General features: G+C 34.6%; 1 protein-coding gene across 5 annotated transcripts in view; it reads left to right on the top strand.

The window, feature by feature from the left end:
- The window catches only part of GRIK2 (glutamate ionotropic receptor kainate type subunit 2), a 366,191-nt gene that overhangs the window by 297,582 nt on the left and 45,682 nt on the right, over positions 1–22,927 (top strand). The gene's annotated exons all lie outside the window — the stretch shown is intronic.

Genomic DNA, 22,927 nt, shown 5'->3' with positions numbered 1-22,927 from the left:
TGTTTGTTGTTGTTTTTTAAAAAAAACAAAAGCAGGAAGAAAAATGGGGGAAGAGAAGAAGAGAAAATTGCTGCTTCATAGCAAGCTATGGATTTCAGACAAACTAGGATAGCTTTAATTTGTACTCTGCCTATTTGAATAAGGTATTTAACATAGTAATTACTTGAGTATTCATGTTCAATAATTGCTATAGCACATCTGCAAAGAATCTAATTTCCTTGCCTTAATATCTGCAAAATACAGGATATTTTCTGATTATAATTTTTAATCTTCAATTAAGTAAAAGTAAACATTAAAAACCAAAAAAACAAAAGTCCAACAAAAGGCAATTAAAATGTATATATTCAAATACAAAACAGTAATTTTGTTTATTGCTGTGACTTATTACATTTTGCGTATTACTGTGATAACACTCAAGTGCTCACATCACTATGCAGTACAAGTACCCAGTTAGTTAAAGCAAAAAATTTAGGAAACCTCCCAGCTGGAGCTGATTATTGCCTCCATCAATAGTATCCCTAAAAACAAAGTGAAGCGAGGGAAAATACCGTATTGGTAGAAACTAATCTGACCTCTGCCAAAGAGATTGTTGCTGGACTTTTACATTCTCAGGGAATATTTTACCTGATCAATTAAATCAATTAATAACTGAGGTTGAGATCTGAAGGAAGCCTATTCTGAGGTGTTAAAATTTAGTTTTACAATGTAGCTAAAATAGTTTTGCTTAACTCTTCTAATGAAATAAACTTAGCCAAGCAACTGCCATTTCCATGGTGAGTGGCTTGTGAACACATTTTAGTGTTAGTAACAAAACAGTGCTTCCTTTAGGTTTCTCTGGAAGTTTTTTGTCTTCCTACAATATAGCACATATATAGCGCATATAGCACTTCCATTCTTGGTTACATCTTTCTCAACTTGTCATTTATACTTCAGAGATTAAGTATTCTTTTTACACTCCAAAGCCTGACCTTGCACTTCACGTAAGTGACATTAAAGGACATCAACAGTTCTTATGACTACACCTCACTTGTTACCTCTCTGTTGATGTTCCATTTGTTTAGATATCCAAGATACTAAAGGATGGTGTTAATCAGTAGAGTGTGTTTTCTGAGCACTGGCTTGTTATTTGACTCTTCCTTATGTTTGCAATGTTTCCTATTGTTGTTCATTAGCTTTTGCATGAATATGATCCCAGAAAAATGAGCTGCATAATCCCTGTGACATTTAATGACAAAATGGAAATGCCAATAAAAATTAACAAATAATTAGAATTTAAGTCAATTAAGAATTAAGAATTTAATGTACTACTTCCTATTTGCTATTAATTACTATCAAGCAACCGTCTGTTCTTAATGAATCTTAAATTTCTGTTTTTAAAGCTGTTTTCGGTAACCTGGTATGGTCTGTCCATAAGGAATATTTTAAAAATGAGGTCAATCATGACAAACTATCAGCTAAGATAGTGTATATGCATATATATATATATACATATACATGTAATATATATACATAGAATATGCACTCGCACATACGTGTTGTATATATATATATGTATTGTGCATGTGTGTGTGTGTATATATATATACATATGCAAACATTATATTATATATACATACAAAAGATGAAGATAGATGATATAATCTAATTATGAGGGAAATAATTTAAGGGAAAAGAGCTTCTCTTTCCCCAGATCTTAATGTAGAGAAACATATAATATTTGGTGCCGTCTCTTTCTGTCTCCCTGCCTGATCTTCATGACATTGGAGATTATCCCCAGTTACATGCTTTATCAGATAGATACACTGTTAGATGTCTGTGCATTCTTTGAGTTGTGTCTAAATTCTGAATCCCAGCAGATATAATAACCTTGTTTGGATCACTTTCTTTGTGCACAATAAACTAAACAAGCGCGAGAGCCTTTTGCCCCTCTGTGGAAAGTACACACATTAGCAAGTATTTGCAGGGGTCACAGGTAAACTGCAGAGTGGAACTGTACGTGACTGAAAACACAGCCAAATTACAAGAATGAACGTGATCAGTTAGAAATTACTGTAAAAAAGAAAAGAGAAAAGTTTAAGTATTTTAAATTAAAAAGTAAAGAATAAATCCCAAAGTACATATCTTTTTCCCTCAGACTAATTTCTACCTACAGTATTTTAATCTTCTGAGACCTTGGAACTCACCTGGTACCCTCATGATTTTGAGGAAAGTGCAATTTTCAGTAACTGAGTCACCATATAGATCAATTGAACTGCTTTGTAAGGGAAATAATATACGCAAGATAGATATGTTGAAACATTTCTTTTTTAAATGCTTTGTAAAATTCAACTACTTCCAATGAACAGGTGAGGCACTGGTTTTAATTTATGTATGGGCTCTTCTTTGATTGTTGTTTATGACAGAGATGAATTCTGTAGAATTTGTAAAAAGAAGTTGCACAAAGGAACAGTATCTTTCTGTCCCTGGGGTTGATCCTATTTCAAACACAGTCTAAATCATGACAGCTGGTTGGTTATGGCTCCCAACAGCACTTTGTTAGCAAGAAATCTCCTGAGCACCCCAGTACTCCAGCCGTGCCGAGTGACCATATGGAAGTTTAGAATTTGGCTTGTGGTTACTATCACCATCACTGTATGCCACTTGTGAACTTTTCTCCAACACTTTAGATCCACATTAATGAGTACATGGGGTTTTAACACATTATAAGCTTTTTTCCTCTTTATGATCATCTCATTACTTAGGAGAATATGGACCGAAACTAGTTTAGGGTTATATCTAGCTAAATGAAATCTAGGAGAGTCTATATTGTCTCTTTAGACTTGGTTTCTAAACATATAAATCTTGTAACTTTGTCTAAAAAGGCATGAAAATGTCTGTTGGCTGAGCTGAAATAATATAAATCTAGGAGTATGCTCTATGCTTTTGTAGTTATGACACTAGAACAAGAAAAATTGCCTGTATATGGACACCTCTAATTTAAACAAATCACCGCAACTGATTAAAATATAAGAATAGCATGGCTACCATTGAATCTCTTAGCTCAGCATGTTGTTTATGACAGCAGTCAGACTAGGGTAAAATTTGAGAAAGTGACATGCATTTGACATACTTGTCTGAACTGGCAGTGATTTGTAGCTCATATCCTTCTTGAGATAAAAGTAGCACCATTTATGTTTAGTAACTACATTGCCAAAAAAAAAGGCAGATGTGAAGATTGCTGCTTTACAGTGACATTACTTGTCTTGCAAACTGTCTTGAAAATCACCTGAGTCCACTTTTATTTTTTTGTAGTAGAAATGCTTGTCAGTGTAGTCACGATTTTTCCAGATGTTTCAGGGACAGTAGAAACAGGTCTATGAAATACTTAATAGACTCCAGGTCTCTATTTTCAGATGCAAAAACCCAAGAATATTTGATAGTGGAATAAAATCTGGGAGGCTAGCTGACAGTGAAGGTAAGATCTGGAAGAATTATGAAGGGTCAGACAGATTGCTCCTCCAGTGAAGACTTGGCAAAGGGAATAGAATCATTCCTGACATGAAAGGGAGCCAGATGGCTTACCAGATAAGGTCAAACTTTCTACATTGTTCACCTGCTGCCTTATTCTGCAAATGGTGCACAGAATCTTTACTAGTCATCATTCTGCAGCAAGCCCTGTCTGTGGCCTTGTAAAAGGAATGCAGTTATGTCTCATCACTTCTGTCAGTTTTTTCCAAATGTTCATAGATCCAATCAAATATACACTATCAAGATAATTTCATGATGTTGGAGGTTAGACCTGTATTTTCCCCCATATCTTGCTTGGAGAGTTTCGGTTCTAAGTAAAGGGATTTGCTCATCTGTCCTGTTAAATAATTGTGTTAAAAAATATGTTGAGTAAAATAGCACTGTGCAGTGCAGCAAAAGTACTTATAACATGTAAAGCTTGAAAATTAAAAGTGCTACCACAGACTGTATACTTAACTGCATCTTTATCTTTTATCCTGTAATCACAGCCTACTGACAATTAGATTTTAAATGCGGAAGCTGTTTATTATATACTTCATTAAGGATTCTTTTATGAAGTTATTTGTGGATTTCACTTAAAAAATATAACTGTATATAGAGAGATTTTTGAAAATGTCCTGTAACTTTTATACATGTATAGCTGGTCATATGCTGGTCTTTAGACTCACCTTATGGTGAGAGGGCATAATAGGTTTAGGTTCCCTTGGCTTCAATGCACGCTTCCTGCCTTCTGAGAAGTGAGAGGCGAACAGTGAGTGGCAGTCACACTGTAGGGAGCAGTCATTGTTACCTGCTTCTGAGTGTAGTTAGCTCTTTACTAACAGGATGTGAAAAGGGTTGCTCAGGTTTTGTTCTGAAAGGGAAAGACCCATAACTGTGAATCAACATGTGTATAAATGGTCTTCTATCAGCAGTCACTTATTTGGTTTTGCTACCTGGGTGGGTTCTGATAATGATGTGAAAATTGTATTAGCCATTACAGCAGCTTACCCTGTTTTATCATCTCCTTTTTAGACCTATCACACTTTCAGACCTGAGTTCAAGACCAAAACTCCCAAGTTCAGCCTCTGTATATCAAGTGATGTTATTACAAATCAGGCCACTTAATGTGTCTTTTTTCTTCAGTTTCTGTATTGAAAAAAGGAGGTTATATTTAAATACTTCAGTGGGTGATGTTAGGAATGGTTTATATTTGATTAGGACTTTGAAAATGAAAGGTTTAATTCTGCATTGTTTTCTTTCTTTGTCTGACAACCTTTCTCATCCAAGACTACGAGAGGGTTGTTTTTTGCATTGTCCTTCTCCAACCTCCCTTCTGCACATTTTTCTTTCTAAACAAAGGGTCAGTATCTTTCTTCATAAATTATCTGTGAAGGCCTGCAAGGAACCAATGTCTTAGACCAAAGAGAGAGAAGCTGAAATCCTACTCTTTTTCCCTGTATGTGCAGAAGGAGAAAAGGCTGAAGGATGTAAGGAAGTTTTCACTGGAGAATTCTAAGCCAGGAATTATGTCTAGCTCTCACAGCCACCTTGAAATGAAAATATGCTTCTGATCTTTAGGCTGAGAGGGTAGGACAGTGTGCATTGTCATAAATAGAAGGCATTTCCTTTTCGGAAGTCTCAGGAACAAAATATGTAACTTTCCCCCTAACAAATCTGTGAACTGGGGAGAGTTTACAGATTTCTCTCCATATTGTGGTGGGTCATTTAATTCACTTTTTTACCAGCAGGTCAGTGAAATGAAAACCCCAAACAATGAAATGAAATAATAACATTTTTAAAAACAAGGATTGTAGTCATGCTAGGGTGCTTCATACTTAATTTGTGCCATTGGAGGGAACAGTTCACAGTGCCTTAATTTTCTGCATCATTTTAATAGAAATCACATGACACCAAATTACAGGAAAGAGGTGAAAAAACCACATGGATGTATATGGAAATATATTATTTCAGACTACTCTAAAATTAGATTAGGCAGTGAAAATGTAGTAGAAACTCATCTTAAAGAATCCTAGAAATGTTATCAGAAAGAGATCACAATGTTGATATCATAGCTTATCTTTTCACTTATGTCTCCACAAAATTTCTTTATTCCTCAGTCTAGTGTAAGGTCGTTCATATTAAAATCCAATACCTCCTCACAATAGGCCGACTCTAAGGATTACCCTGGAAATTAAAAACAATGCAGGATTACATGACAGAGAAAAAAATTAAAAATATGGTAGATTGTCATCAGAAATTATCATAATTATAGCAGAGATGAAAAAGTTGCTTTAAGATGGGTCATGAGAGCATTTATTGCTGCTGATTTCAAGGTATTTAGCTGACTCCTACATTAATATTGTATGCTATTTGTCTCCAGTCAAGATTTTCCTCCCAGTTTCACTGGGAAAAAAACCACCAGACCCAACATAAAAAATATTTAGTGATCTTTAGAAACTTATTAAATTGAAATAGCAAGTTTAACATGAATGAGAGTGTGAAAACCCCATCAGATCATTATCTTAAAATAATTCTATAAAATAATACAGATATTTGGAGAAAGGGGAGTGTTCAGTAATAATCTTCTAATTTTTATATTTTGGACAGTATTTTTTTAATGCAATTTATATACAAAAGTGCAGATTCACAAATTGTACAGACCTGCTACATTTTCATTCATCAACTCTCAGGTAAGTATCCTCACAGTATCATTTAATTCTGATTGGCAGCTGTTAGGTGTTCACCTCATCTCATTTCTTCCCTTAGAAAATTGCTCACTTTCAGCTTATAATCTCTCCATACTCTCTGTGTGTCTGTACTACTAAGTCAGTCTGGCAGTGTCTGGCAGAAGGAAGCTGGAAAATTGGTAGCCTGCAGAGCATGTCTTCACTCTCAAGCTTTCTTGCTCTCTTGGTGCTCCTGCCACTAGAGCCCCTATTCACAGTATGGGACGAAGTCTTGATCACAAAGACTTCTGTCAGAAGAGTTTGACCTATCTTTAGCTACTGATATGTCATTAGATGAAGTTTCTCTCTTCCTAAATGAATTCTGAACATGTGCTTTGTTTTCAATACATGAGCTTTGTTTTCCCATTGTTGTGGGGCTGATTTATTTTGATTAGGCACCTTACATGTACTTGGCCCTGCATTGCAGGCAAATTACAACAGCTTTTAGAGGATTTTGACAGCTGCCTGTATTTAGCATTGCAAGTGTATTTCTTATACTTCTCTACCTCTCTCTCCCGTCCTGTCCTTGCTGTCCCTCTCAGCCTACAGTCAGCTTCTAGTAAACGTCAGGAGTAATAGGAGGGTTATTGTTTGATAGCTGTAGAGAGAAGCAAGCAGGAAAATCCTCAGGATGCCCTGCACAATGGTCCTGATTTCACCTGATTTCATCTGATACAACAGTCAGGACTGTGTGAGTCTCATAGCAGTCTTTAGAGAGCCACTAGTATTAAAATGAAACAGAGGGTAAGATTTTAAAGAGGTTACTTTGTTTTAAAGACTGTTTGTCACAGAATGAATATTGCGGATGATTAAGTCCTCAGAGGTAGAAACTCCATTAAATTTATTTTTTCTAAAAGACTAAAGGTTATTATTTTGTAGGTTGTAATTGTATCATTGTTCACAGGTTGTACAATGATAGAAATACTATCATATCAAAGATTCATCAATTTGTTTTCCAAGATTCAAGCCATGCAATAACAGAAAACTTGCAGTGACAAAACCCCTTGCTTGAATAACTCTACAATTAATTTCTTTTCACTGCATTAAGTTCATGGTAAAAGCAATCAAAGATGAAAGCTGATTAAAGTGGTATATTTCATCTTTATTTCCTGAATAAATCTTAGAGACTGAGTAAGATGGGAGAAGAGTCAATAACAATCAAAAAAATGCACACATTATGCTCTTGATTTATTTTCCTCTGACTTTTTGAATGTTTGTAATTAATCTTCTGCTGGGAATCAAATTTTCCTTATTATGTTCCTTTTTGCTAGTGGGGAAAGGTATAGTAGCAACAAGGTCATGTACCTAAGTTCTCTGGGCTCAACTAAGAGAACACAAAAATATAATAGAAATATTATATTAATTGAAAAAAACCCAAGTGTTTTGAAAATTGTCATATATGAATAGGGCTACTTCTATTGTTCCTGAAGAATATTATAGCAAGACTTCTAAGACTTTTTAGTTGTAGGTTTTCAATACCAGCTTCCAAACAATTGTCTGTCCCCTTTATATATTAGGAGAACTAATTATTATGACAAAACAATATATGTTTGGTTTCTATGTTAGATTCCATGTCCTGGAATGGAAAGCCTAAAATCTGTTTGTTCTTCTCACTGCACATTAACACCTGTTGATCTACTGACTGGATTTAGCATAACACCACAGCTTTCTTCATAGATACCCCTGTTACCTCAATTTCAGTAGGCAGAATTCATAATGATATAAATACATCCTGTATGCTATAATATGTATCTAAAATTCTCTTCTAAACATACTAGGAAGAGCTGTGAACGTTGGTGCGATATCTACCTATGAAAACACCTAAATATCTGAATGCTCCTGTATGTAATATATATTCAAGCACCAAATAGCTTGAGCTCCTGCACTTCCTGCAAACTCTTACCTCTGTGCTCACATCATCTTCAGATGACAGAAGTCTTGCCCTACTATGCTTTAAAAATGTTGAATATAAAAAAGAGACATGTAAGAAATTTTCAGGAAAGTGTATTGTTGAATAATTAAGAAGTTGATTTTTTGCCTTACTTTTTTTTTGTGCATTGTCTTTGCTCCTACAGCAACAGGGAGTTCCCCTCCTCCACATTTACCTTGAACGAGCATACCTGAAAGTTTAAAATGTATCTAAACAATAATAGCAAAACAAAACGTCTCTTAACCAAAACAAACTGAAGAGCCATAAAGCTTATCTAATAGACCTCTGCTAAAGATTAATCTTTAATAAAAATCTGAAATACTCATAGGTTCATTGGCAGTAAACAGATAAGTTTTGGCTTTTTGAGGTGAGAAAAGTTTCTTGGCTTTTTTGAGTAATTATATGATGCACTTAAATATTTTAATTTTTCTAACGTGAAAGAAAGATGAACTTCCAGGAAGATTTTCAAAGTAATACTGCACCATTTCTTCTGAATGAGCTTTCATTTCTTCATAGATCCATGCCCATATTATTATCTATACTCATTTACTGGCCTTCACCATGGCATGACCTCATAACCTAGCAGGAGTTCAGGAGCTCAGAAAGCCAGATTACAGAAGTTAGAAGAACTTTGATGCAACAGTCAGTCTTATGCCATGTCTCTTTAAAGGGATGAATTTGGTTTTATGAAACAAAGTTTATCCTATGTTTTGGAACAAATATCCTGGGATGATGCAACATGTATATTTGGCCTAAGGTGTCTAAACTACTTTCTGGGCTTCCTGTTTTCTTTCAGAACACAAAAAAAGAGAATCAATCTTATTCTTTAAGTACTAGATCTAGGCAAACCCACAGGTTTCACTTGCTTTTCTTTCACGACCTACATTTTTCTAGCAATTTATATTTCATATAAATTTAGAGCTTTCCTGAACTGGTTCATATCATTGTTTGCAACAGCATTTGGTGTTAAAATCAGAAGTGTTTGAAAGGAGATTTGGATTTTAGAACTTATTTCTTCTCCTTCTCCTTTCCTTCTATTCTTTCCTCTCTATTCTGCTAAATGCATCAGAAAAATATAAAGAACTGTCACTCTTGAAAACTCAAATCTTTAAACGATATCAAACATAAATATTTCAAATTTCTTTCAGTTTCATCAACATGCATGCACACGTTATATTAATGTGGATAACACTCACATACACAAAGTCTCCCTTAATAATTTTTAGTCTTTTGAATCATGTCTGCATCTTATCATTTTGGGAGGTTTGTCAAATCTGTTTTGGCTCAAAGGTGCTCCTATTTACATGACAATCTAGCTGTTGCTCTTTGTCCTTTTTTACTACCTTTGGGAAAAATACTTTTGCTGTAACATCGAAAGTACAGGGGTTGAAGTAGATATTGACCCATAACCAGGAAGCTTTATTTCAGTCAAATAATAAGGGAAAAAACTAATGTGATCTTTGGAAAGACTTATTTTTAAATAAAGAATCAGTATTCACAATTTAAGGGAATATTTATTTGATAAATTCATAGCCCAGATTAAATATATTTTCTTGACTAACATCCTATATCAACTATACTGTACATTTGATCTCTTGCACTTACAGCAATATCAGACAACCTAAGCAGATTGTGTGTATGTGTACATGTATGTATATATAATCTATATAAATTGGATGTGCACATCCAAATGCTTATAAAGTCATATAATTTGGTTTCAAATACTCCTCTGGTAGACAATTTTATCTTCTTTGTCAAAGCTTTTCAGGCCACTGTGAAGATACTACTGACACCACTAATATCCAGTAATTTTTTTTTACTACTCCTTCATTATTTTTTTTTTTTTATTAAATATAATTTTTCATGTTCTTTCATTTAACCTTCCACTCTTCTAATTATTTATTTTCCTTTGCATATTTGATTGCCTTCAGTATCATAGTGGAAACCCTGTTCGTACCCCTATTTATAGATTTCAGCCTCAGAGGTAGTTACCTTGGAAACTGTTTAAAGTGCACCTTCTTGACTATTTGTTCTATCAAATCACTAAACTGCCTTCTTTCCTCTTCCATCTTTTGCTCCACAAAGCTTGGTACTAGTAAGCAGACTTGTCCAGCTTATTTCTAACTATAAATCCCTTTCTTAGTGACTCAAGGTCACACTGTACAGTAGGTGTTTTCTCGTTTTCAGGTAGTCATGAAATGTCTACCATATATACTTTTCTGCTAGCAACTGATATTAACAACAAAGTTGTACAGCAATAATAGGTCTAATGAAAAAAATTTCTTCAGAGAGCAGAAATAGTTACTCCTTCCCTTTCCCACACACTTCCCCCTACTGGGATGAAGAAACAACCAAAGTGAGAATAGTGAAGAAAATGATTTGCTGAATAATAATTATAATTTTGAGAATGATAGAATAGTACAAACAAAGTTATCTGACATTTTCAAGATCAGAATTCTAGTAATACAGGTACAAGGTTGTAGCTTCTTATCCTCATCTGGTCCTAAATGAAATAGCTCTATTGAAATTATTAGTATCTCAAGATTAATGTATTGGTTCTGTCTTGATGTCTCTCTGCTTTTCTGTCATATTTGACCTGTCTCAAAAGTCCTGACAAAACTATCTATGCTTATATTTTATACTGAGCATGGCAGGCAATTGGGAAGATGTTTATGAACAGAGATAAAAAAAGAAAATTTCTTTTTTGTTAGAGTAAGGCTCAAATTGAATATGCAAATGAGAACTTCACCTGTGTATCCTGACTTTTATAACCAAGTGAAATTAATAGCATTCTTTAAATATTTATACATTATTTATAAGCTTTGAAATAGGCTCTTAAGCTTTATCAAAAACATTAAAAATCTCCTCTTTATATTAATACTAGTAAATTGGTCCTGAGTGCTTGCTACTGTGGTGGTTCATCATATTCCTTATTGGCTCTCCCTTTCCACCACTTACCTCATCATGTTAAATTAGGATGAAGAAAAAAGTTCACATTCTCTTCCTTGATCTGAAGAACAAATTGTGCTATGTCAGTATTTTTTCCAGAATAGATTGCATCCTGATCTATTCAGAAGACCTATAGCTGTCTAGCCACAGGTCCTGTATTTGAAAGGATAATGAGGAGTTTGCTTCTACAGAATTTTCAAAAGAGATAGTTTCAACCCTCCCAGATGACCTCTCTCTTGCAGATCATTGCAGATGTATAAGGTGATACTAATTTCTGCATATCTTTGAGAAGTGGGTGGAAATATAAATGGACAAAAAGTGATTTGGTTAGTTCAAAATAGCAGAGACCATATTTCTGAAAAATCTTTGAATATGTGTCAGTGTAGAGATTCATTGGAATTAGTATCCATCAAATATTAAGAATTACATTACAAGGCTGCAATATCTTCTACTGAAAGTTTTTTGATGCTCTTCAAGGTTCAAAATACTTTCCCTAACTCTTTCATAACTAGAGAAGCTGCTACATAGAAAGGACTATTTGTTAAACCTAATTATCTAGTCTACTTAAATCTAGTGTTCTATTTAGGATCTATGAGAAATGCATTACAAAAATAAAAACACACAGAGATATGGTATTTGGATGTATAAACACACAAAAACACACTGCAAGGGGTGTATCTTTACCTGTGTATAAAGATATATGGAATGATAAACTCTTCCAAATGGCTGAGGATTGGCTAAATTAGGGATCTGGGAGATGGTAGGAGTAATTCAATGGAGGAAAGGATGCCATCATAAAGAAAAATGCTTAATATCCGTATTCAATGAGTTTGACTATGTATTTATGCTCTATTTAAAACTACTTCTAGACATTACTTATTTTTAACGAGGTGAGACAGTGATTCTGAGGGTCAAGGACCTCTTTACATGAATGTTACTAGTGACTATAAAGTGGGGGTGTTGGCGGAGAGTACCAGCAAGCTCAAGGCCAGATTGGACAAGGCTTTGAGCAACCTGATCTAGTGAAAGAAGTCCTTGTCCAAGGCAAGGAGGCTGGACTAGATATTCTTAGAAGGTCCTTTCCAACCAAAACCCTTCCATGAATCAGTATGAACTTTTTTATCAGTCCATGATAAAGTTTTAATCAGTTTTCACCATGGAGTCATGAATTTTAGGGTAGTTATATAGTTTAGTTGTAGACCTGGCAGTGTTAAGATCATGGTTAAACTGGATGTATCTTAGAAGATATATTTTTTCAACCTAAATGATTCTATAATTCTCTGATTCTATGACATAATTTGCTAATATCAATTTGCTAATACCAATGATTTTCTTTATTGAATAAATCTTTTAATGAATTACTGAAAAATGTAGTATAATATAGAAATATACTGAACACCACTAGTCAGGTGGGGTAAGCATAATCCAGAAAGACTAGTAGAAATTTTACCTTTGAGTGTTATGGCATAGGGTTCATAATATTTATGTATGAGTGTTCACAAAAAATGTATCTTTTATTTCTCACTAATGTTTATTTGTAAATTATTGTTGTAAATTATTGGTATAAATTATTGTTAAAATTATTGTTTGGACTTCATTCTAAACCAGTCAGCTCAGTCTGGAGTTCTGTTAAGGAACTCTGACCTAGGTGTAAGTTATTCATATTCCACAACTGGAAAATAAAATTGTACACCATATACAATTCATCATAGATTTAGAAGACTTATGGAAATTTCATTTTTGAGTGTCTTGATAAAATTTATACCATAAGTGGATTATATACAATGTTTGAAATATGTGAGATGTATTCAAAATTTTTTGGACAGTAATTTTAAAGGGACAAAATTTCCTGGAAATGTCTGGAAGTTTAATTTTCTCTTGGAAAATCAAGATCCTGAGGCATCAGAAAAAACAAGTATAAATTAATTTATTTAGACACAAGTATTAAAAGGACAATAGCTTTAGTTTCAGTTTCTGAGGGATTATTAGATTCCAGAGAAGTAAATAAAAATGAAGTATAAGCTTGCACAATGTTTAGGCAAGATTTTTAAAAATAAAATGGTTTCAGTGAGCTGGTGTATTTTATATCCATTGATGTGTATTATTTGCTAGCTTTATTATCTTTCCAAGCATTGCATATTTGTTCTAATGGATGATAATAGTGAAGAAGTAGACTAACTTATAACCTGTAAATTGGTCTAGGAGAGCTGTGTAGAGAGTAAGAAATAGCTTAATCATTGTCTTCAAGGAGTTCAAAAGGTTGATCCCAAAGACAAGTAAATGTATGCATGAGCTTGTATTAGTTCCTTCTCCGTCATTTGAAATTTCAAGTAAATGGGCTGCCCTGCAATCAAGAACAAAAGGTACTGCATTGCTGCTATGGTATTTGGTATTGCTTAGATAAAGCCCATTTAAAGGGGGAGAAAATAAGATTGCCTTAAGCCTCTTGTCAGCTTCCAGTCTGAAGTAAATTCATACATATCAAAAAAAGACTCAAAGGAAATAAAAAAACTGAAAGTGGAAAAATAAGCTGGTCAAAGCAAACGTTTAACATTTCTCTAGGCAATAATCATACTATACGTGAGTGAGGGTCAAAAGAGTTGAGGCGAACAAGGCGCATTTTGGTGCAGGCAAATGGAAAAAAGCCAGCTAAGCTAGTGATTTAAAACAGATTGAAATTTTTAAAGTGAGGCATAAAGGTCACAAAATCAGGTTCAGTTTGATAAGGCATAGTGGGCAAGTTTTAATGAATTCTCAGTAAATGCACTCCCGACTTGAATATTGAGATAACAATGGGGTTTTTTGTCTAATCAATAGGAAGAGAGCTAAGAAATATTCTAGCGAAAGATCAAACAGAATTATGAAGACTTGGTTTTGAACAAAGGAACTAAGACTGCTTTTACTAACTACTACAGAAAAAAAAAAAGGAAAGTTTTTTAATTATTTACATTTACTCATATGTTGGGGGAAGTAGAGGTGCTGTTTTGTCTTCAAACTGTTAGCAGTCTAACATCTGTAAGCAGGAGAGGAGGTGGAATTAGAATAAGAAGCAGCAGAGTCTAAACCCAAGTCATTATACATGCAAAGGAAACAGTGGAGTAATAGAGTGAAATGGAGATAAGTTTACTTTTTGTACTTGAAGATGTAGACAAAATGGTTATATTAAAAAGATAGGATGAGGAGGTGCTGAGGTCACTTGGCTTGTTCAGCCTGGAAAAGAGGAGACTGAGGGGAAACCTCACAGCAGTCTACGACTTCCTCGTGAAGGGAAGTTGAGAGGCAGGCACTGATTTCTTCTCTTTGGTCACCAGTGACAGAACCTGAAGGAATGGCCTGAAGTTGTGTCAGGGGAGGTTTAGGCTGGATATCAGGTAAAGCTTCTTCCCCCAGAGGGGGGTTGGGCACTGGAACAGGCTTCCCAGGGGAGTGGTTGCAGCACCAAGCCTGACAGAGTTCAAGAAGTGTTTTGACAAAGATCTTAGGCACGTGGTGTGACTCTGGGGGCAATCTTGAGCAAGACTCAGAGCTGGACTTCAGTGATCATTGTGGTTCCTTCCAGCATCACATATTCTATTATTTTATGGTTCTGTGAATCTTCAGTGTAGCAGAAATCCACTTTGTCTACAAAACATTATGATAAGTAGTATAAAGAGACTCTTAGAGGCTATTTGAATGTCTTTACTAGACTTTAAAAGGGAGATCAAGACCAGAAGGACAGTTCAACACCAAGACAAAAACAGGACAAATTTTGCTTATGTGTCATTGGTTAAAGGTATATGTCTGGTTTAGTATGGATTGTATTAAGTGAAGAGTGAGTAGGACTAAAATCTGGTTGAACTGGTAGGCTCAAAGGGTTGTTATAAACAGCGTGAAGTCCAACTGGAGACCAGTTATAAACAGTTATGCTCTCATGTGGATATCAGGTCCCATACAGATTCATTAATGATCTGGACGGTGATATCTCAACAAGTTTACAGATGATAAAAAAACTGAGAGGAGTAGTTGGCAGACCAGATAGTTGTGCTACCATTTGGAGGAACCTCAACAGGCAGGAACCTCATGTAGGTCAACAAAAGAAAATGCCAAACCCCTGGTGAATTAAAGTAGCCATCATTAGAAGAGAGACTGAGAGAGCCGGGTTTGTTTGGCCTGGAACAAAGAAAAGTTGTGTGCGTGGAATGTAGACTGATATTTATAAATATGTGGTGGGAGGATGTAAAAAAGATGGAGCCAAACTCTGCTTGGTGGTTTGTAGTGAAAGAAGACAGGGCAGTGGCAAAAATTGAAATATCAACATTTACATTTAAACATTTTACTATGAGGGTCAAGCAATGGAGCATGTTTCCCAGAGGGATTGTAAGGACTCCATTCTTGGAAATTCTCAAACACTAGACAATATCCTAGACAATCTGCTCTACTAGACTTTCCTTGGAACTGGATTTTGGGATAAATTATCTCGAGACTCCTTCCAACCTCAACAGTTCTGTGATTCCAGGACTGTTGTGGTAATCTGGGACACTGGTACATGGGCCATCCTCTCACAGAACAGGAATGAGCCTCCATAGTTTTATTTTCCTTGCATGTTCTATGTCCATTTGAACAAATGGCTTTTCTTAGATTTACCAGACTGAATTAAGGAACAGTGATTACATTAATAAAACATAAAACTTTGGGCCTCCCTTCCCTTATCACCTTCAATGTCAGCACTATTCCTCTTGGAATAGATGAGCCATTTCAAATTTTTAGCTGTCTTTAACTCATGCTAGACATTTTTTAAAAGGGTATGGCTTTGTGCTGTTTTTGGTGGGAGCAGTGTTAATTTTCTTTGCAGTAGCTGGTATGGGACTATGTTTTGGATTTGAGCTGAAAACAGTGTTGATAAGACAGGAACATTTTTGTTACTGTTGAGCAGTGCTTGCCCAGAGAAAAGGCCTTTTCTGCTTTTCATACCACACCACCAGTGAATAGGCTGGGGGTGCAGAAACAATTGGGAGGGGACAGAGCAAAGACATCTGACCCCAACAGACTAAAAGGATATTCCACACCATATGGCATCATGCTCAGAATATAAAGCTGGGGGGAGAAGAAGAAAGCAGGGGCAGGATGTTTGGAGTGATGATGTTTGTCTTCCCAAATAATGGGTACACATGATGGAGCCCTGCTTTCCTGGGGATGGCTGAACACCTGCCTGTCCATGGGAAATGGTGAATGAGTTCCTTGTGCTTTGCTTGTGCACACGGCTTTTGCTTTACCTGTTAAACTGTCGTTGTCTCAACTCATTAATTTTCTCACTCCTACTTACAAGTCCCATAAGGATAACAGTTGATAACAAACAAGCCCAGAAATATCATGCTGTATAGTTTGGCAACCCTAGAGTAAGTAGAGCAAACAAACAAGTTACTGGGATTTTCTTTATTCTTACATTTAACTCAAAATTAGGAAATCAAATAGAGAGTAATTAGAATGTAAAGAAAATATTATTATTATGTGACTGTGGTTTGTATATAATTTTTTTTGTTTGCTGTTTCTTTAGACATAGCAATTACTTAGTTAAATTTTTGTATTTAAAGTAAAAACATTGTCAGGGATAAAGTTAGCTATAGAATATATTTGCTAGAGAAAATATCTATCATAGAATTATGGCAAATACTGTCATGATCTGAATGGAAAGTACGGGCTAATTGACAGATGCTCTCACATCTGTCATGATGAACATGAATATACTTTTCCCAGAGATCTTCAGTAAGTTGTCACCTTCCTAAAAGATTCAGTGCAACTTTGTCATATAAACATAAACCAGAATCAAATTATAAGAATATTCATGCAAATTAATAAGATTATAATACCCGTCCCCTTTGATAAGTGACATTGATCACACAGTGTTGATGCACACTACTGAAGTTAGCTGTTGCTAAGATGAAACCATAAAAGTTGATTTCGGTCTTATGACAAGTTAAAAATTGTTCATGGATCTATACACCTTAAAGCAGGTAATTTTTCTTTATTAATTTACTTGTTGACAGAGAATGTCTTTCACTTATCTGCAGCTATTTATTTTAAAATGAACTAAGGGTGTATCTGTCTAACTGCTGATCCAGGTGCTCATTAGAAAAACCTATTATGTTAATTAGCACATTTTAAGCAAATTCAGCAGATGGCTGATATTCAAAATAAACATGAAACTATTTCTTTACTTGCCCAAGCAATTTAATCCACTGTTTCATGTTTGAAATTGTTTGTACTGTCACTGCTTTGGCTGCTTTTTTTCTTGGCATATGCAGAGAAAACATGTTTGCGATGTTGCTACAACACATTTTCCTGCACAATGGCTTTCAAACTCATAGGTCATCTCTTTAACCCTACCTGTGGGTAGTGAAGGGGTCAACCAAAGGATCACTCAAAATAACATAGTCACAATAACACATTGACAGTGGCATCAGTAATGTACTAAAATACAATAAAAAACACTATGAGTGCAACAGTTAATTTTTGTCAAACTCTGTGGGAACTAGAGGTAGTAGTATAAGTAGTATGGTATACAATGTAGAATGTACTCAGTGAGTTTTCAGTGTTTTCACTCTGTTTTTGTTTTTGTTGCCATTGTTTTCAGTCTTATATAATACATGTGAACAGCAAAGCATTAAGTCAGTCACCAGTAATGTTGTTAGCTTTTTAAATTGAAATTTAATACATATTTACTTAATGTCTATTGGAAGTTTCTAAAATAGTTGCTCATAAATTAGTTTCCATGAAATTCCCTCAAATGGAATTTTCTCAGATGTTTCAATTAAAACAAAATAAGGAACTAAGTCAAACACTGTAGTCCCAGTTGTTATTATTGGAAACCACTCAGCAAAATAATTTGGTAACATCCTGAAAAGGCCGGCTTGTTTTCGTAAGCAGATTAGCAGAGCTAATAATATAAATTTAGCTAAATTCAACTTAATGGATTCTGAAACTACATCAGAAATTGTGTTTCCCATTAGGTTTTTACTAGATGGATAACAGAATTACTTTTCTGTCCAACTGGTCAATTTACTGACAGTTTGATGGGGAAACAGAATGATGCACAGCTACACCCAGTGATTCCATGAAGGAAATGTCCAGAATCCTTGGCAGTTGGATAATCATAGAATCATTGCATGATTTGGGCTGGAAGAACCTTAAAAATCCTCTAGCTCCAACCCCCTCATGATCATTAACTGTAAGTTTTCTAGGAGTTATCACATACCAGCCCACATAATATTTTTCTGATGGCACATAGATTTCCACTAGACCACATAAGTACATTTCAAATATCTGTTCCTTCTCTTGACTGTATTTCAGAACATGGATGTCAGAGATCACAAACTAATTACTTCAAGCCATGTTTAAAACACTTCATTATTAATAAAAAATTCTGTTCTGCCCCCAAAAATGCATAGATTATAAAGTGTAATTGCTTTTACCATGTGCAACTATAAGTACATCAATGTTGAATAATATTTTAGTCAATAATAAAAAGTCTTCTGCGATGACAATTAGTAGAAATTTTTAGTTAGAAAGCTAAAAATGTCGCTAAGGTATCTCTGGATACATCTCACATGATGTGCTCTTCCTGAGTAGCACAGAAAATTTTTATGTCAGCTGAGGAATTATCTATATAAAAAAATACTTTTTCCCCAAATAAAAAAATTCCATGTTTAAACTTTGATTCTTATTATTATCTTAATTTTTCTGCAAACTGAACTTGATATGAAATTTTTCTCTCTCATTTTTTCCATCATTCTGTTTACTTTGTTCCTAATACACTATTATCTAAAACTTTTTTGAAACTTTTTTGAAAGTTTAGTTTATCACTGAAATTTCAGTTTTTTGCTCACATAGGAAAAAAAAAAAGTAAGGATTGAGGGGAGGTCATCCCAGCCCAACTACTTATTTCCTTGTTCTGACTGATATAGCTCAATGTTAGTACCATTTCAACTCTGATTTCTGTAACTGAAGATAATGTTTAATAAGACTACAGTTGGACCTCTGTTTGCATTACAAAATGCATGGAGAAAACGCTGAAAATGGAAAGAAATAAGAGGTGACAGTGCTTTTCACCATGATCTTTCCAAGAATTCAGGGCAACTGATGTGAACAGAACACATACATCTTTAAGGCTGCAATGTTGAGGCCATACCATATGACAGACGCTTCCTGGTGCAAACATGAGAGAGCACTTCACTGTTGTCGCAGGAATAAGTATTTGTTCCTACAGCCAATGCTAAATGTGTTCAAATTAAAATTGCTTTTGCAATTTAAAGTTCAACCTAACTTAAAGATACAGTACCCAGGGTTCTACTGAAAATGCAAACTATGTATTTATAGTCAGATTTTGAGCAGCACAAGTTTCTTCAGTTTATATAGAGTAGTGGAAATAACAGCGCATGAACTTTTCACTGTTTTACCTTTGTTTTTCCTCTACAAAAATATATGAAATAGGGGAATTTTGGATTCAGTAATTTCAGAAGATCACACATCATAGTGCTTCTCAAAATTATACTTTTTTTTCCCCCAAGACTAGTTCTGCACAGTTCAGTTATATATTAAGGCACTTGTAATGAGCAATAATTAAGTAATTAGCACAGGATTAGCTGCAGAAATCTTAGAATAATCTATGACTGAGTTTTGGTTTATTATTTAATCCTGACATGACTGATTTAAATCACTGGGTGGTCAAACAAGCTGGTAATTAGTTTTCACATTTTCATTCATTGGAAATTTTCAGTTACTTTATTGCTGTTAATTTTGAACAATTCTTGTGAAAAGAATTCAAATAGACCAGTTAATAATATTGGAAAGTGAATTCTTTCCCCCTGGTTCTGCCATACATTTGTTCTGCCTGTTCCCAATTATAAATAAAGCAGAGCCTTTGTAGAACTTAGCCTTCAAAAGCTGTATGATATCCCTTTCTCTGTTGAACTACATTTATACTGCCTGGACTCACTTACTACAGATGTCCATATTGCAGCATGCAAATAAACACATTAATTGTATTTTACTCTAAATTTTGACATGTTGTATGATTTTGTCAGCAATGTGATTTTCTCCATCAACTTCTGGTAAGTTGGGAAGGGGCTCTATATATCAGTACTAAAAAATACTTAAAACTACATCTTATAACTCTGCTATTGTCTGTGTTTTCTGTATGGATCATTAACTGAAAACATGTAAATTCATTTATGTGTGTAGATGAATTTTTCATAATGTATTCAGCAGGAGCCAGTCTGGCTGAAAAGTTCCTCTGTCTTTTACTGTAACTTTTAATTCCAGATCTTTTCAATTATTTCTTTTATTTATTCTTTCTATTGTTGGAGGAAAGCAGCTCCTTAAGTGTTATGTTGCTTATCTTCTCAAGTATGTTGTTTAGGAGACTAAAGGTGTTTAAAGATAAAACTGCCAGAATTATTTCAAAATCTGACAGATTTGTTAACAAAAAATTCTTCTGATCAGTATCCCACCACTCCTCTACACCTTTGATAAAAACCACATATGGCATCAATCCTGTTTGCCTGAATTAACTCCAATTTTCTAGTCACCAAGGTCAGAAAAGCACAGAGAAAGACTCAGCTGTTAGCACATATGGTCCAATGTGGTTGGTATTTACTCTGTGTAATAAAATGCACAGAATGCTAAACCCAAATCCCACTGCAAAATACCTCAGAGGTGGCTGATGCTAATGTATAGATGGCAAATCTATTATATGGGATATTTTGTGAAGAAATACTTTAAATTATTGGCCATTTTGGATGTAAAGAATTTTGTTATGTCTGTCAACAGAACTGATAGGTGAACTCATTGGGAAAAAATCCCCAAAAATCTGTCTGTGCAACTAGGCTCATTTTGATGATTATCATTACAAGCAATAGCTAATGCTACTGCTGCTGCTTGAGTGGTGCTATTAGGAAAATAATGACAGTGGAAATTCCATTAAGTCTTTGAAACCTGTGAAGACAATGAAACAATATTTATTTTTAACTGGGGTTTTTTGGGAACAAAAAGGTAAATAATAATGAATAGGCTTTCTATCTCTTCTGCCCATTCAAAGAGATCTGTGACCAAAGCAATGCCAAGTTTGACTTCTAATGCTGCCCAATAAGTTTATATCAAATCTCAACAGCAACAGTGTTTTGAGCACAGCACATCTTACTTGTGCTTTGAATATTGCACAAATATCTCTCATACAGCTATAGATGCTGTGAGAATACATCTGTTAAAATTGTGGCATTGTGGGAAATTCTTACTCTATTTGAGGTAATAATTAAAGTAATATTTGTGATCTTCATGCTCACTTCCATTGATAAAACTATGCAGTCAGTGCTTTTGGGAAAGGAGATTGTTTTCAGATACAGTGCAAATGAAGTGTGGAGTTCTGTACATGCAATTTGTATCTGAGAACAGGCAGAGTGAACAGAAATAGGTTTATCTTTACAAACATCCAGAATATAGGATATGCTTTAGAAACAGATTAAGTTTGATTAAATTCTTATTCCTATTTATAAAGAAGGAAACCTGCAGAAGTGTGGGATATATCACACTTGTCATGTTCCACAGTATTTTACAACAAGAACCCTTGTGATGTTAGTTATTATTCAGTAGAGGACTATATATCGTTCTGGTGTAAAAGGCAAGAAAGTTCTCTGAAATCCATTAGTGATTTTGGAGCTATGAAGTCTTATCTCCAGGTCAAAGCTGATAGCAAAAACTTATTTCAATAGCATTAGGGTTTGGGTTTTTTTAACCGTAAGTTACTTGAAATATTTAACATTTGTTCAAAATCTTTGGGTTTTAAAACAAAAAGTCAGCACAATCAGGGCAAGAGTGAAAATGTCTTTCTCAGAGCACTGCATTTTTCATTCCTTATAGCACTATTCTTGGCAGAAACACCTTTCCTTTTTTCATTTGTGCTCTATGGACCATAAAAACTGCCTTTACGGAGGAGAGAACAGTGTATGCATTGGTTTTATTGTTTTTATGCCAACACAACAAAATCTAAATTGTCTGGTTCACTTAGGGGTTTTCAGGGCTCAGTGGTTCTGAAAAAATAGGGAAAAAATTAAAAAAAAAAAAAATAGAAAAGTAATACTCTGAGGTCAAAGGGTTAGAGTGAATGAGACCAGGATGAAAAAGGAGAGTGTCTTTTTCATTTTTCTGTGATGACTGAGAAGAATCTAGTCTAATAGTTCTAGAAGACAATAAAGAAAATATGGTATTAGGTATTAAAGAGATCAGTATTTATAGCTAGTGGTTAAATTGTTCAAAAAATTAGATGATACTCAGAAGCCCACCTGAATTATGTTCTTCTGTTGGGTGATAGAGGACAGCTAAGCTCATTTAAGTCTGGTCTGCTGTCCAGCAAACCTGGAGTAAGGTACAATATTTTCAGGATACTTCAGGTGCTAGTGATTAGCCCTGCAAAAACTATGCCTTATCCTATAGCAATGGTTCAAAACTGTGCACTACACCTATCTGAATGCAGAGTTTGGATTGTGCATGGCATCGTAGTATCCTGTGGAGGCATCAGGTGCAGATATGCAATTAAGACAAAATTGTGTTTTAACATACTCAGCTATGTCAAAATGAATAATTATACTGCTTTATCTGCCTCAAAATCAGCACTTACTTTTGGAGTGTAGAATTAGCTAAGACTTAACGAGAAACTAGAAATTATTTTGGTTATTAAAACAAATTTAAATGTATTATTCAAAACAGAGTATCTTCAACAAGATGTGTAGTGATTTGTGAAAGCTAAAAATTGTCTAAAACCAAAAAATTAATAAGAAGTATTGTCTTTTATTCTGATTCTTAT

The sequence above is a fragment of the Corvus cornix genome, chromosome 3, assembly GCF_000738735.6.
Source record: "Corvus cornix cornix isolate S_Up_H32 chromosome 3, ASM73873v5, whole genome shotgun sequence".
NCBI lineage: Eukaryota > Metazoa > Chordata > Aves > Passeriformes > Corvidae > Corvus > Corvus cornix.
The sequence above is the reverse complement of the archived record's forward strand: the minus strand, read 5'-3'. Positions and strand labels throughout refer to the sequence as shown.